The following is a 7147-nucleotide window of genomic DNA, read 5'->3' as shown; positions in this document are numbered from 1 at the left end:
AAATGAACTTACAAAACAGAAACAGACTCACAGACATAGACAGTGAGCAGCAAAGAATATGTGTCAAATGACATAAATAATCAAATTTATTTTTTATGATACAGATTATTTCATATTGTTAACTAGTACATTCACTTAAAGTTATATTCTGTTAGGTCTTTTAAAAATACATATATATAAATATTGATTTTATTGAATTTTCTAGTTTATGAATAGACAGTTACAGCTTATATATTTTCAAGATGTAAAGGAGTTTTTATTACCAGAAGTTAATTTTGGCCATTAGACGAAATAACAGCTTCTGAAAATGATATATTCAAAGTTGAAAATTATTTAGGTTTATATTAAATAATTTAATATTATGCTGAATAACCTTAATTCCTCCTGCATATTCATGGAGCCCAAGAACTGGGGCCAAAGAATTGATGCTTTCGAATTGGGGTGCTGAAGAAGACTCTTGAGAGTCTCTTGGACAGCAAGATCAAACCAGTCAGTCCTAAAGGAAATTAACCCTGAATACTCATTGGAAGGACTGATGCTGAAGCCCCAATACTTAAGCCACCTGAGGCGAAGAGCAGACTCATTAGAAAAGACCCTGATTTGGGGAAAGATAGAAGGCAAAAGTAGCAATTTGCTAGTCAGACACAAACTAGCAACTGAACAACAATAACATTATTCCTGGAGTGGGATATTTTTATATTTTGTGTATCATTTACATGCTGTGCTTACTTGATCAGTCGTGTCTGACTCTGCTACCCCATGAACTGTAGCTGCCAGGCTTCTCTGTTCACGGGGATTCTCCAGGCAAGAATACTGGAGTAGGTTGCCATGCCCTTCTCCAGGGGATCTTCCCAACCCAGGGATCGAACCCAGGTCTCCCACACTGAAGGGAGATTCTTTATCATTTGAGCCACAAGGGAAGCCCATAATTTATGCAGTTATCAAACTTCTGTATGTCTGCAATATGTCAGCTAATTTTCCTTGCTTAAAAAGTTCTGAGAAATTTGTGAAAGAGAAAGAAACCCCTGGCATTCATAAGCTGATCTGACAATTATATCTAGGCCATGAATTCTCCTATTTGATAAAAAATTTCACAACACACAAATTTCAGACAAAGTTATCTGAGATAACAACCTAATGAAAAACAGCAGGGCTACTTCATAATTTTATCTAAATACAAACTAAAACACAGTCATTCCACCACCCACAAGAAAACTCACCTTGTTTGACGACTAGTCTAAACAAGTACCTGCTACTTCTTACCCAATCACAGCATTGCCCCTGCTTTCTGACAGCTTTCAGTCCAGAGAGCCATCTCTTCTTTGGACTCTCCCCCAAATCACTAAACCAGAATTTAAATCACACAGCTGAGTCTTTTTAACACCCTCTTGTGAGGGAAACTCTACATCCCCCCATGGTGCATGCTCTCCCTTGATGAGGGGAGTACCTGATTCTTTCATTTCTGATTTTCCCTGAGATGTCCAGCTGAAAGTCACAGAAATCAAGAAATCAGCCTCACAAGAAGAGAGAACCTTTACATTTCAGAGGATCTAACCAGCAAATGCTCTCTGTAAATTGCTTGCCCTTGGAAAAGCAAGTTAGCATATTAGTTCCTTCAGGGCATTAAAATAACTACTAAGATAACTGCTCAGAGTTTATTAAAATAAAAACCACTTTTTTGGTAATTGCAGAGAGAACTGCCATCTCTCTCATCCACTTGGCCAAACCTTTCAAGCCACTAAGCTTGCCCTGTTACACCCTCTGTCTTGCTCCTTCTGGTCATTTCTCTGAGTTTTCCATTTATAAAGGATGAACAGTACCAGCACAGAACAAGCTGTTATAGAGGCTGACATAGTTCTTTATCAAGGCACATTCAAAGATTCCTGAACTTTAACAAGGGATAGTACCTCCAGTAAGAGGCTCAGTTCAGTTCAGTCGCTCAGTCGTGTCCAACTCTTTGCAACCCCATGAGTCGCAGCACACCAGGCCTCCCTGTCCATCACCAATTCCCAGAGTTCACTCAAACTCATGTCCATCGAGCCGGTGATGCCATCCAGCCATCTCATGCTCTGCCATCCCCTTCTCCTCCTGCCCCCAATCCCTCCCAGAATCAGAGTCTTTTCCAATGAATCAACTCTTTGCATGAGGTGGCCAAAGTATTGGAGTTTCAGCTTCAGCATCAGTCCTTCCAAAGAACATCCCAGACTGATCTCCTTTAGAATAGACTGGTTGGATCTCCTTACAGTCCAAGGGACTCTCAAGTGTCTTCTCCAACACCACAGTTCAAAAGCATCAGTTCTTTGGTGCTCAGCTTTCTTCATAGTCCAACTCTCACATCCATACATGACCACAGGAAAAACCATAGCCTTGACTAGACGGACCTTTATTGGCAAAGTAATGTCTCTGCTTTTGAATATGCTATCTAGGTTGGTCATAACTTTCCTTCCAAGGAGTAAGCATCTTTTAATTTCATGGCTGCAATCACCATCTGCAGTCATTTTGGAGCCCAAAAAATAGTCTGACACTGTTTCCCCATCTATTTGCCATGAAATGATGGGACCAGATGCCATGATCTCCATTTTCTGAATGTTGAGTTTTAAGCCAACTTTTTCACTCTCCTCTTTCACTTTCATCAAGAGGCTTTTTAGTTCCTCTTCACTTTCTGCCATAAGGGTGGTATAATCTGCATATCTGAGGTTTTTAATATTTCTCCTGGCAATCTTGATTCCAGCTTGTACTTCTTCCAGCCCAGCATTTCTCATGATGTACTCTGCATATAAGTTAAATAAGCAGGGTGACAATATACAGCCTTGACGTACTCCTTTTCCTATTTGGAACCAGTCTGTTGTTCCATGTCCAGTTCTAACCGTTGCTTCCTGACCTGCATACAGGTTTCTCAAGAGGCAGATCAGGTGGTCTGGTATTCCCAGCTCTTTCAGAATTTTCCAGTTTATTGTGATCCAGACAATCAAAGACTTTGGCATAGTCAATGTTTTTCTGGAATTCTCTTGCTTTTTCAATGATCCAGTGGATGTTGGCAATTTGATCTCTGGTTCCTCTGCCTTTCCTAAAACCAGCTTGAAAAAAAAAATAAATAAATAAAACCAGCTTGAACATTGGGAAGTTCATGGTTCACGTATTGCTGAAGCCTGTCTTGGAGAATTTTGAGCATTACTTTACTAGCATGTGAGATGAGTGCAATTGTGTGGTAATTTAAGCATTCTTTGGCATTGCCTTTCTTTGTCATTGGAATGAAAACGGACATTTTCTGGTCCTGGGGCCACGGCTGAGTTTTCCAAATGTGCTGGCATATTGAGTGCAGCACTTTCACAGCATCACTTTTCAGGATTTGAAATAGCTCAACTGGAATTCCATCACCTCCACTAGCTTTGTTCATAGTGATGCTTCCAGGACATAAATATTAAACCTCTATGTGTCTTGAAGTAAATGTGGTGGTTGGAGTATAACATGAAAGTGTTCTGCAAAAGGTTTATTCTTGTATTGGAAGGACCAAATTTGAAAATATTTCTTAGCCTTCTGCTAAAGATCTAGAGTTTCACTAGTGCATTCAATTCTATACCTATCTCTTGTGTAATATTGGGCAACCATATACATGATTACTCAGTTTCTTCCTTCTTTAATAAGCATCAGTTGCTTTAGATAGACTGGACTGAACAAGGTTCTTAAAAGAATAATAAAAACTGTTTATTAATCAATTTTCTATCTACTTATTTTGTTATTCATTCACCCTTCCATTTACTGATGAGTCTAACTTATTTATTAGCTACCATTTATCTCTCCCAGTTGCAGTCCATACTTTGATGGGTTTTCACCTGTTTCATGTGATTTGAAGTATCTCACCTTTCTAACCTCTTAGCATACCACTCTTACATTCATTGGGCTCCATCTTAGCTGGCAAAGACCAATTTCAGGAGCTTTACCTTTGCACTCTAATGCTAGTAAATCTCTTTGACAAAGTATTTGGTCTTCAATGGTGTGTTACCTCTTCTTGAGAACTTCCTAGAACCCTTCCTAAAATGACATCCCTTCTCCATGACACTTCCTATCCTAATTCCCTGCTTTCTTCTTCTACTTAAAACAAATATTATAATTTTTATTTGTTTATATATATTACTTATATTGTCTCTTTTTTCTCAACTAGAAGGTGAGCTCTACTGGGGCAGAGATGTCTATTGATTCAGTGCTGCTACCCCAGTGTCTAGAATGGAACTTGCCAGAGAAATCCTCATTAAAAGTTATTCAGATTCATGGGGCTCTTGAGAAGATAAAAAAAGACATAGTGCAAGTAAGGTGCTTGCCACTGAACCTGGTACAGACTAGTGCATGCGTATTAAGTCACCTCTGTTGTGTCCAATTCTTTGCGACCCTGTGGACTGTCCGGCCAGGCTCCTCTGTCCATGGGATTTTCCAGGCAAGAATACTGGAGTGGGTTGCTGTGCCCTCCTCCAGGGGGTCTTCCTGACCCAGGGATGATACCTGCATCTCTTATGTCTCCTGCTTTGCCAGGCGGGTTCTTTACCACTAGCGCCACCTGGGAAGCCCACAGACCATAGACTAAATATCGATAGATGGTACATGTAGTCTTGTATTACTGTACATAGCTTCATGCAGAGAACACTTACAACCACCATGAAACTCAAATTCTCATTGTTCTTTTGGAGGATATTATTATTATTCAGTTGCTATTAAAGATATTACTAGATTTTGGCCATAGGCTATATAAAAGCATCAGCATGTACTACACATGACATGATTATATTGTTACAAGACAATATATCTTGAGTAACTTGTAATCATGAGGTTATGATTTAAGTAACACATGACAATAAGTTTCAATGGCATTTGCATAACTATAATTCAATCAAAATATTAATAATTAAGTCAGAATCATTACAGGTAAGTGTAGCTTTAATGAATGCAGTTAACTAACCTTAATTTACAAATGAGTGTATTTAATAATTATGAACTTTCACTTGGTAGAGAAAAGCAACACATTTTTGTTTATCAATTTAAAATAAAGTATTATCTCCTTATAGGGTTAATTCATCTACTTTTTCTTGGTGTTAGAATATAAAAAAATAATACTTATATTATATAAATAATAGGAATAACATCTGCAATAATTATATGATTAACCATGCCTCTTAAAATTATTAAATTGTAGCTTCTGGTTAGAAACATTTTCAGTGGTATTAAAATTCCAACTGAAATATGAATCATGAGTTGTGGTACAACTTGAGTGGAAAATGCGTTTTATATGCATGGAGGTAATGCATATATTGCCAGTTCCCAACATCTGGTTTATATCAGGGACAGTGTTATGAAACAACTATACAATTTTTGGTGAAATAAAAAAGCTTTAAGTAAAAAGCTACAAGTGCTTAGTCTTGTCTTTTTAATTTACTAAGAGGATTGGTAAGTCAGAATGCTTCTCTTTTAATCCTGAAAGTATGACTTGGTGTAAGTTCACCTCACCTACCAAGCTTAATTTTTCTCATATTTAAAATAGCAATAGTATTATAACCCATGTAATCTTTATACATACGGCATTATTCACATAAACCTCTCTAAAAATAAGTATTTAATAAATGGTGGTAGGAATAGTATTTGTTGAAACCGGCTTGACAAGCATTGTTTCAGAAAGTGCAATGCGGCAGAAGAGGGAGAAACAAGACACAAGAGTTCAGTGAAAAGCGAGGATAAGGGGACCAACACCGCTCCAAGGTGAAGGCACCAAAACTGAATCCAGGCCAGCTTTATAACACTCTCAGCTGTGAAGGAAAGAATATGTGGGGAGTTAAGCTGTAACTCATGTGGCCTTCTCAGAGTCACATGTTTTATGATTCTGGAGGAAAATCTATAGATAAGAAAATTAGTCTTTAGTTATTGCTTTGTTATTGATTATTGTTTCTTAGTTACTCAGTCGTTAATGATCACTTTGTTCTTTGGCCCTGAAGGCCGCATGTTCAGTTCAGTTCAGTCACTCAGTCGCATCCGGCTCTTTCCAACTCCATGAACCACAGCACGCCAGGCCTTCCTGTCCATCACCAACTCCCAGAGTCCACCCAAACTCATGTCAGTTGAGTTGGTGATGTCATCCAACATCTCATCCTCTGTTGTCACCTTTTCCTCCCATCTTCAATCTTTCCCAGCATCAGGATCTTTTCCAATGAGTCAGTTCTTCATATCAGGTGGCCAAAGTATGGGAGCTTCAACTTCAGCATCAGTTCTTCCAGTGAATATTCAGGACTGATTTCCTTTAGGATTGACTGATCAGAGAGTGGTTAGATGACATGAAATAAATGCACAGGATGGAGAATCACACATCATTTAGGAACAATGGACCAAAGATTAATATAGTTGTAGGAGTGAGTTTTAAGTTGTATAATTAAAAAAAAAAGTCTACTCTTCATCCTTTTGAAAGTGAACACATCAATAGTATTTATTTAACAAGCAAATATTAAAACAAAGCCAAAAACAAAAAATATTTTGATAAATATACTAAGAAGAAAATTGACTGCAGTCTATTTAGAAATGTTAATAAACAATGTACTTAGAACTGATAAAGATAAAACATATATTTTCATAATCTTAAAATCAGAATCATTTTATATATCAGAAAAAAAAATTATGTGGGAAAAAGTTTAGATTGTTCAATGAAAGCTTATATATTTTTTGACACTCCCCAAAATAAATGCTCAGGTGACTCGCTCTGAGTGAAGTGAGGTGGGCAGATATGAAATGGCATAATGTCAAGCAGATATAAAGGCATCAGATATTTCCATTGACTCCTCTAACCTTCCTACTATCTCCCATGAAATGAGCACGACCCCAAGGACTGCAACTCCTTTCACCTCCATTTCCAAATGAGAGGTACATGAAACACCCTGAATCCAAACCTAGGTGAGAGCCAACACGCAGATTATGTAGTCCGTGGACAAGAACTATGTGTGCCACGGTGAAAGGTGACTGAAACACAAATTCCTTTTTACCTCCCTTCATGTACACAGCCATTTTTCTGTCAAGATGACATGAAAACGTGTAATAAATTTAAAAGTTTACAAAAGATCTAAAGAGCTATCTTATATAAAAGGATGTAAAACTGCTCTATTCACGTTAAAGAGCA

Source organism: Bubalus bubalis, chromosome 9 (assembly GCF_019923935.1).
Source record: "Bubalus bubalis isolate 160015118507 breed Murrah chromosome 9, NDDB_SH_1, whole genome shotgun sequence".
Taxonomy (NCBI): Eukaryota; Metazoa; Chordata; class Mammalia; order Artiodactyla; family Bovidae; genus Bubalus; species Bubalus bubalis.
The sequence above is the reverse complement of the archived record's forward strand: the minus strand, read 5'-3'. Positions refer to the sequence as shown.